The sequence below is a fragment of the Phyllobates terribilis genome, unplaced genomic scaffold, assembly GCF_046119375.1.
Source record: "Phyllobates terribilis strain yellow unplaced genomic scaffold, ASM4611937v1 Scaffold_25__1_contigs__length_18738178, whole genome shotgun sequence".
In the NCBI taxonomy this organism is placed as follows: Eukaryota; Metazoa; Chordata; class Amphibia; order Anura; family Dendrobatidae; genus Phyllobates; species Phyllobates terribilis.
The window spans coordinates 13,637,357-13,648,561 of record NW_027362785.1 but is presented as its reverse complement, the minus strand read 5'-3'; positions in this window follow the sequence as shown (position 1 = coordinate 13,648,561).

The window sequence follows — 11,205 nt, the reverse complement described above, 5'->3', positions numbered from 1 at the left end:
CTGAGTTACATCCTGTATTATACTCCAGAGCTGCACTCACTATTCTGCTGGTGCAGTCACTGTGTACATACATTACATTACTGATCCTGAGTTACATCCTGTATTATACTCCAGAGCTGCACTCACTATGCTGCTGGTGCAGTCACTGTGTACATACATTACTGATCCTGAGTTACATCCTGTATTATACTCCAGAGCTGCACTCACTATTCTGCTGGTGCAGTCACTGAGTACATACATTACATTACTGATCCTGAGTTACCTCCTGTATTATACTCCAGAGCTGCACTCACTATTCTGCTGGTGCAGTCACTGTGTACATACATTACATTACTGATCCTGAGTTACATCCTGTATTATACTCCAGAGCTGCACTCACTATTCTGCTGGTGCAGTCACTGTGTACATACATTACATTACTGATCCTGAGTTACATCCTGTATTATACTCCAGAGCTGGACTCACTATTCTGCTGGTGCAGTCACTGTGTACATGCATTACATTACTGATCCTGAGTTACCTCCTGTATTATACTCCAGAGCTGCACTCACTATTCTGCTGGTGCAGTCACTGTGTACATACATTACATTACTGATCCTGAGTTACATCCTGTATTATACTCCAGAGCTGCACTCACTATTCTGCTGGTGCAGTCACTGTGTACATACATTACATTACTGATCCTGAGTTACATCCTGTATTATACTCCAGAGCTGCACTCACTATTCTGCTGGTGCAGTCACTGGGTACATACATTACATTACTGATCTTGAGTTACATCCTGTATTATACTCCAGAGCTGCACTCACTATTCTGCTGGTGCAGTCACTGTGTACATACATTACATTACTGATCCTGAGTTACATCCTGTATTATACTCCAGTGCTGCACTCACTATTCTGCTGGTGCAGTCACTGTGTACATACATTACATTACTGATCCTGAGTTACCTCCTGTATTATACTCCAGAGCTGCACTCACTATTCTGCTGGTGCAATCACTGTGTACATACATTACATTACTGATCCTGAGTTACATCCTGTATTATACTCCAGAGCTGCACTCACTATTCTGCTGGTGCAGTCACTGTGTACATACATTACATTACTGATCTTGAGTTACATCCTGTATTATACTCCAGAGCTGCACTCACTATTCTGCTGGTGCAGTCACTGTGTACATACATTACATTACTGATCCTGAGTTACCTCCTGTATTATACTCCAGAGCTGCACTCCCTATTCTGCTGGTGCAGTCACTGTGTACATACATTACATTACTGATCCTGAGTTACATCCTGTATTATACCCCAGAGCTGCACTCACTATTCTGCTGGTGCAGTCACTGTGTACATACATTACTGATCCTGAGTTACATCCTGTATTATACTCCAGAGCTGCACTCACTATTCTGCTGGTGCAGTCACTGTGTACATACATTACATTACTGATCCTGAGTTACATCCTGTATTATACTCCAGAGCTGCACTCACTATTCTGCTGGTGCAGTCACTGTGTACATACATTACATTACTGATCCTGAGTTACATCCTGTATTATACTCCAGAGCTGCAATCACTATTCTGCTGGTGCAGTCACTGTGTACATACATTACATTACTGATCCTGAGTTACATCCTGTATTATACTCCAGAGCTGCACTCACTATTCTGCTGGTGCAGTCACTGTGTACATACATTACATTACTGATCCTGAGTTACATCCTGTATTATACTCCAGAGCTGCACTCACTATTCTGCTGGTGCAGTCACTGTGTACATACATTACATTACTGATCCGGAGTTACATCCTGTATTATACCCCAGAGCTGCACTCACTATTCTGCTGGTGCAGTCACTGTGTATATACATTACATTACTGATCCTGAGTTACATCCTGTATTATACCCCAGAGCTGCACTCACTATTCTGCTGGTGCAGTCACTGTGTACATACATTACATTACTGATCCTGAGTTACCTCCTGTATTATACTCCAGAGCTGCACTCACTATTCTGCTGGTGCAGTCACTGTGTACATACATTACATTACTGATCTTGAGTTACATCCTGTATTATACTCCAGAGCTGCACTCACTATTCTGCTGGTGCAGTCACTGTGTACATACATTACATTACTGATCTTGAGTTACATCCTGTATTATACTCCAGAGCTGCACTCACTATTCTGCTGGTGCAGTCACTGTGTACATACATTACATTACTGATCCTGAGTTACCTCCTGTATTATACTCCAGAGCTGCACTCCCTATTCTGCTGGTGCAGTCACTGTGTACATACATTACATTACTGATCCTGAGTTACATCCTGTATTATACCCCAGAGCTGCACTCACTATTCTGCTGGTGCAGTCACTGTGTACATACATTACTGATCCTGAGTTACATCCTGTATTATACTCCAGAGCTGCACTCACTATTCTGCTGGTGCAGTCACTGTGTACATACATTACATTACTGATCCTGAGTTACATCCTGTATTATACCCCAGAGCTGCACTCAGTATTCTGCTGGTGCAGTCACTGTGTACATACATTACATTACTGATCCTGAGTTACATCCTGTATTATACTCCAGAGCTGCACTCACTATTCTGCTGGTGCAGTCACTGTGTACATACATTACATTACTGATCCTGAGTTACATCCTGTATTATACTCCAGAGCTGCAATCACTATTCTGCTGGTGCAGTCACTGTGTACATACATTACATTACTGATCCTGAGTTACATCCTGTATTATACTCCAGAGCTGCACTCACTATTCTGCTGGTGCAGTCACTGTGTACATACATTACATTACTGATCCTGAGTTACATCCTGTATTATACTCCAGAGCTGCACTCACTATTCTGCTGGTGCAGTCACTGTGTACATACATTACATTACTGATCCGGAGTTACATCCTGTATTATACCCCAGAGCTGCACTCACTATTCTGCTGGTGCAGTCACTGTGTATATACATTACATTACTGATCCTGAGTTACATCCTGTATTATACCCCAGAGCTGCACTCACTATTCTGCTGGTGCAGTCACTGTGTACATACATTACATTACTGATCCTGAGTTACCTCCTGTATTATACTCCAGAGCTGCACTCACTATTCTGCTGGTGCAGTCACTGTGTACATACATTACATTACTGATCTTGAGTTACATCCTGTATTATACTCCAGAGCTGCACTCACTATTCTGCTGGTGCAGTCACTGTGCACATACATTACATTACTGATCTTGAGTTACATCCTGTATTATACTCCAGAGCTGCACTCACTATTCTGCTGGTGCAGTCACTGTGTACATACATTACATTACTGATCCTGAGTTACCTCCTGTATTATACTCCAGAGCTGCACTCACTATTCTGCTGGTGCAGTCACTGTGTACATACATTACATTACTGATCCTGAGTTACATCCTGTATTATACTCCAGAGCTGCACTCACTATTCTGCTGGTGCAGTCAGTGTGTACATACATTACATTACTGATCCTGAGTTACCTCCTGTATTATACTCCAGAGCTGCACTCACTATTCTGCTGGTGGAGTCACTGTGTATATACATTACATTACTGATCCTGAGTTACCTCCTGTATTATTCTCCAGAGCTGCACTCACTATTCTGCTGGTGCAGACACTGTGTACATACATTACATTACTGATCCTGAGTTACATCCTGTATTATACTCCAGAGCTGCACTCACTATTCTGCTGGTGTAGTCACTGTGTACATACATTACATTACTGATCCTGAGTTACCTCCTGTATTATACTCCAGAGCTGCAATCACTATTCTGCTGGTGCAGTCACTGTGCACATACATTACATTACTGATCCTGAGTTACCTCCTGTATTATACTCCAGAGCTGCGCTCACTATTCTGCTGGTGCAGTCACTGTGTATATACATTACATTACTGATCCTGAGTTACATCCTGTATTATACCCCAGAGCTGCAGTCACTATTCTGCTGGTGGAGTCACTGTGTACATACATTACATTACTGATCCTGTATTATACTCCAGAGCTGCACTCACTATTCTGCTGGTACAGTCACTGTGTACATACATTACATTACTGATCCTGAGTTACATCCTGTATTATACTCCAGAGCTGCACTCACTATTCGGCTGGTGCAGTCACTGTGTACATACATTACATTACTGATCCTGAGATACATCCAGTATTATACTCCAGAGCTGCACTCACTATTCTGCTGGTGCAGTCACTGAGCACATACATTACATTACTGATCCTGAGTTACCTCCTGTATTATACTCCAGAGCTGCACTCACTATTCTGCTGGTGCAGTCACTGAGCACATACATTACATTACTGATCCTGAGTTACATCCTGTATTATACTCCAGAGCTGCACTCACTATTCTGCTGGTGCAGTCACTGTGTATATACATTACATTACTGATCCTGAGTTACATCCTGTATTATACTCCAGAGCTGCACTCACTATTCTGCTGGTGCAGTCACTGTGTACATACATTACATTACTGATCCTGAGTTACCTCCTGTATTATACTCCAGAGCTGCACTCACTATTCTGCTGGTGCAGTCACTGTGTACATACATTACATTACTGATCCTGAGTTACCTACGGTATTATACTCCAGAGCTGCACTCACTATTCTGCTGGTGGAGTCACTGTGTACATACATTACATTACTGATCCTGAGTTACATCCTGTATTATACTCCAGAGCTGCACTCACTATTCTGCTGGTGCAGTCACTGTGTACATACATTACATTACTGATCCTAGTTACATCCTGTATTATACTCCAGAGCTGCACTCACTATTCGGCTGGTGCAGTCACTGTGTACATACATTACATTACTGATCCTAGTTACATCCTGTATTATACTCCAGAGCTGCACTCACTATTCGGCTGGTGCAGTCACTGTGTACATACATTACATTACTGATCCTAGTTACATCCTGTATTATACTCCAGAGCTGCACTCACTATTCGGCTGGTGCAGTCACTGTGTACATACATTACATTACTGATCCTGAGATACATCCAGTATTATACTCCAGAGCTGCACTCACTATTCTGCTGGTGCAGTCACTGTGTACATACATTACATTACTGATCCTGAGATACATCCAGTATTATACTCCAGAGCTGCACTCACTATTCTGCTGGTGCAGTCACTGTGTACATACATTACATTACTGATCCTGAGTTACATCCTGTATTATACTCCAGAGCTGCCCTCACTATTCTGCTGGTGCAGTCACTGAGCACATACATTACATTACTGATCCTGAGTTACATCCTGTATTATACTCCAGAGCTGCACTCACTATTCTGCTGGTGCAGTCACTGTGTACATACTTTACATTACTGATCCTGAGTTACCTCCTGTATTATACTCCAGAGCTGCACTCACTATTCGGCTGGTGCAGTCACTGTGTACATACATTACATTACTGATCCTAGTTACATCCTGTATTATACTCCAGAGCTGCACTCACTATTCGGCTGGTGCAGTCACTGTGTACATACATTACATTACTGATCCTGAGATACATCCAGTATTATACTCCAGAGCTGCACTCACTATTCGGCTGGTGCAGTCACTGTGTACATACATTACATTACTGATCCTGAGATACATCCAGTATTATACTCCAGAGCTGCACTCACTATTCTGCTGGTGCAGTCACTGAGCACATACATTACATTACTGATCCTGAGTTACCTCCTGTATTATACTCCAGAGCTGCACTCACTATTCTGCTGGTGCAGTCACTGTGTACATACATTACATTACTGATCCTGAGTTACCTCCTGTATTATACTCCAGAGCTGCACTCACTATTCTGCTGGTGCATTCACTGTGTATATACATTACATTACTGATCCTGAGTTACATCCTGTATTATACTCCAGAGCTGCACTCACTATTCTGCTGGTGCAGTCACTGTGCACATACATTACATTACTGATCCTGAGTTACATCCTGTATTATACTCCAGTGCTGCACTCACTATTCTGCTGGTGCAGTCACTGTGTACATACATTACATTACTGATCCTGAGTTACATCCTGTATTATACTCCAGTGCTGCACTCACTATTCTGCTGGTGCAGTCACTGTGTACATACATTACATTACTGATCCTGAGTTACATCCTGTATTATGCTCCAGAGCTGCACTCACTATTCTGCTGGTGCAGTCACTGTGTACATATATTACATTACTGATCCTGAGTTACATCCTGTATTATACTCCAGAGCTGCACTCACTATTCTGCTGGTGCAGTCACTGTGCACATACATTACATTACTGATCCTGAGTTACATCCTGTATTATACTCCAGAGCTGCACTCACTATTCTGCTGGTGCAGTCACTGTGTACATACATTACTGATCCTGAGTTACATCCTGTATTATACTCCAGAGCTGCACTCACTATTCTGCTGGTGCAGTCACTGTGTACATACATTACATTACTGATCCTGAGTTACATCCTGTATTATACCCCAGAGCTGCACTCACTATTCTGCTGGTGCAGTCACTGTGTACATACATTACTGATCCTGAGTTACATCCTGTATTACACTCCAGAGCTGCACTCACTATTCTGCTGGTGCAGTCACTGTGTACATACATTACATTACTGATCCTGAGTTACATCCTGTATTATACCCCAGAGCTGCACTCAGTATTCTGCTGGTGCAGTCACTGTGTACATACATTACATTACTGATCCTGAGTTACATCCTGTATTATACTCCAGAGCTGCACTCACTATTCTGCTGGTGCAGTCACTGTGTACATACATTACATTACTGATCCTGAGTTACATCCTGTATTATACCCCAGAGCTGCACTCACTATTCTGCTGGTGCAGTCACTGTGTACATACATTACATTACTGATCCTGAGTTACCTCCTGTATTATACTCCAGAGCTCCACTCACTATTCTGCTGGTGCAGTCACTGTGTACATACATTACATTACTGATCTTGAGTTACATCCTGTATTATACTCCAGAGCTGCACTCACTATTCTGCTGGTGCAGTCACTGTGTACATACATTACATTACTGATCCTGAGTTACATCCTGTATTATACCCCAGAGCTGCACTCACTATTCTGCTGGTGCAGTCACTGTGTACATACATTACATTACTGATCCTGAGTTACATCCTGTATTATACTCCAGAGCTGCACTCACTATTCTGCTGGTGCAGTCACTGTGTACATACATTACATTACTGATCCTGAGTTACATCCTGTATTATACTCCAGAGCTGCACTCACTATTCTGCTGGTGCAGTCACTGTGTACATACATTACATTACTGATCCTGAGTTACATCCTGTATTATACTCCAGAGCTGCACTCACTATTCTGCTGGTGCAGTCACTGTGTACATACATTACATTACTGATCCGGAGTTACCTCCTGTATTATACTCCAGAGCTGCACTCACTATTCTGCTGGTGCAGTCACTGTGTACATACATTACATTACTGATCCTGAGTTACCTCCTGTATTATACTCCAGAGCTGCACTCACTATTCTGCTGGTGCAGTCACTGTGTACATACATTACATTACTGATCCGGAGTTACATCCTGTATTATACTCCAGAGCTGCACTCACTATTCTGCTGGTGCAGTCACTGTGTACATACATTACATTACTGGTCCTGAGTTACCTCCTGTATTATACTCCAGAGCTGCACTCACTATTCTGCTGGTGCAGTCACTATGTACATACATTACATTACTGATCCTGAGTTACCTCCTGTATTATACTCCAGAGCTGCACTCACTATTCTGCTGGTGCAGTCACTATGTACATACATTACATTACTGATCCTGAGTTACCTCCTGTATTATACTCCAGAGCTGCACTCACTATTCTGCTGGTGCAGTCACTGTGTACATACATTACATCACTGATCCTGAGTTACCTCCTGTATTATACTCCAGAGCTGCACTCACTATTCTCCTGGTGGAGTCACTGTGTACATACATTACATTACTGATCCTGAGTTACATCCTGTATTATACTCCAGAGCTGCACTCACTATTCTGCTGGTGCAGTCACTGTGTACATACATTACATTACTGATCCTGAGTTACCTCCTGTATTATACTCCAGAGCTGCACTCACTATTCTCCTGGTGGAGTCACTGTGTACATACATTACATTACTGATCCTGAGTTACATCCTGTATTATACTCCAGAGCTGCACTCACTATTCTCCTGGTGGAGTCACTGTGTACATACATTACTGATCCTGAGTTACATCCTGTATTATACTCCAGAGCTGCACTCACTATTCTGCTGGTGCAGTCACTGTGTACATACATTACATTACTGATCCTGAGTTACCTCCTGTATTATACTCCAGAGCTGCACTCACTATTCTCCTGGTGGAGTCACTCTGTACATACATTACATTACTGATCCTGAGTTACCTCCTGTATTATACTCCAGAGCTGCACTCACTATTCTGCTGGTGCAGTCACTGTGTACATACATTACATTACTGATCCTGAGTTACCTCCTGTATTATACTCCAGAGCTGCACTCACTATTCTGCTGGTGCAGTCACTGTGTACATACATTACATTACTGATCCTGAGTTACCTCCTGTATTATACTCCAGAGCTGCACTCACTATTCTGCTGGTGCAGTCACTGTGTACATACATTACATTACTGATCCTGAGTTACCTCCTGTATTATACTCCAGAGCTGCACTCACTATTCTCCTGGTGGAGTCACTGTGTACATACATTACATTACTGATCCTGAGTTACCTCCTGTATTATACTCCAGAGCTGCACTCACTATTCTGCCGATGCAGTCACTGTGCACATACATTACATTACTGATCCTGAGTTACCTCCTGTATTATACTCCAGAGCTGCACTCACTATTCTGCTGGTGCAGTCACTGTGTACATACATTACATTACTGATCCTGAGTTACCTCCTGTATTATACTCCAGAGCTGCACTCACTATTCTGCCGATGCAGTCACTGTGCACATACATTACATTACTGATCCTGAGTTACATCCTGTATTATACTCCAGAGCTGCACTCACTATTCTCCTGGTGGAGTCACTGTGTACATACATTGCATTACTGATCCTGAGTTACATCCTGTATTATACTCCAGAGCTGCACTCACTATTCTCCTGGTGGAGTCACTGTGTACATACATTACATTACTGATCCTGAGTTACCTCCTGTATTATACTCCAGAGCTGCACTCACTATTCTGCTGGTGCAGTCACTGTGTACATACATTACATTACTGATCCTGAGTTACCTCCTGTATTATACTCCAGAGCTGCACTCACTATTCTGCTGCTGCAGTCACTGTGTACATACATTACATTACTGATCCTGAGTTACCTCCTGTATTATACTCCAGAGCTGCACTCACTATTCTGCTGGTGCAGTCACTGTGCACATACTTTACATTACTGATCCTGAGTTACATCCTGTATTATGCTCCAGAGCTGCACTCACTATTCTGCTGGTGCAGTCACTGTGTACATGCATTACATTACTGATCCTGAGTTACATCCTGTATTATGCTCCAGAGCTGCACTCACTATTCTGCTGGTGCAGTCACTGTGTACATACATTACATTACTGATCCTGAGTTACATCCTGTATTATACTCCAGAGCTGCAGTCACTGTGTACATACATTACATTACTGATCCTGAGTAACATCCTGTATTATGCTCCAGAGCTGCACTCACTATTCTGCTGGTGCAGTCACTGTGTACATACATTACATTACTGATCCTGAGTTTCCTCCTGTATTATACTCCAGAGCTGCACTCACTATTCTGCTGCTGCAGTCACTGTGTACATACATTACATTACTGATCCTGAGTTACATGCTGTATTATACTCCAGAGCTGCACTCACTATTCTGCTGGTGCAGTCACTGTGTACATACATTGCATTACTGATCCTGAGTTACATCCTGTATTATACTCCAGAGCTGCACTCACTATTCTGCTGGTGCAGTCACTGTGTACATACATTACATTACTGATCCTGAGTTACATCCTGTATTATACTCCAGAGCTGCACTCACTATTCTCCTGGTGGAGTCACTGTGTACATACATTACATTACTGATCCTGAGTTACCTCCTGTATTATACTCCAGAGCTGCACTCACTATTCTGCTGGTGCAGTCACTGTGTACATACATTACATTACTGATCCTGAGTTACCTCCTGTATTATACTCCAGAGCTGCACTCACTATTCTGCTGCTGCAGTCACTGTGTACATACATTACATTACTGATCCTGAGTTACCTCCTGTATTATACTCCAGAGCTGCACTCACTATTCTGCTGGTGCAGTCACTGTGCACATACTTTACATTACTGATCCTGAGTTACCTCCTGTATTATACTCCAGAGCTGCACTCACTATTCTGCTGGTGCAGTCACTGTGTACATACATTACATTACTGATCCTGAGTAACATCCTGTATTATACTCCAGAGCTGCACTCACTATTCTGCTGGTGCAGTCACTGTGTACATACATTACATTACTGATCCTGAGTTACATCCTGTATTATACCCCAGAGCTGCACTCACTATTCTGCTGGTGCAGTCACTGTGTACATACATTACATTACTGATCCTGAGTTTCCTCCTGTATTATACTCCAGAGCTGCAGTCACTGTGTACATACATTACATTACTGATCCTGAGTTACCTCCTGTATTATACTCCAGAGCTGCACTCACTATTCTGCTGGTGCAGTCACTGTGTACATACATTACATTACTGATCCTGAGTTACATCCTGTATTATACCCCAGAGCTGCACTCACTATTCTGCTGGTGCAGTCACTGTGTACATACATTACATTACTGATCCTGAGTTTCCTCCTGTATTATACTCCAGAGCTGCACTCACTATTCTGCTGGTGCAGTCACTGTGTACATACATTACATTACTGATCCTGAGTTACCTCCTGTATTATACTCCAGAGCTGCACTCGCTGTTCTGCTGGTGGATATTCCAGTGTTGGTGCTGGTCACCTCTTCCTTGCTGTGTCCTTGTACATTACCTGCTGTGATGTTTCGTGTACGCAGGTCTTGTGCGCGGTGATGGTGTCAGGTTCTCTCTAGATGCTGGGTCTTTGCATATGTGATCAGA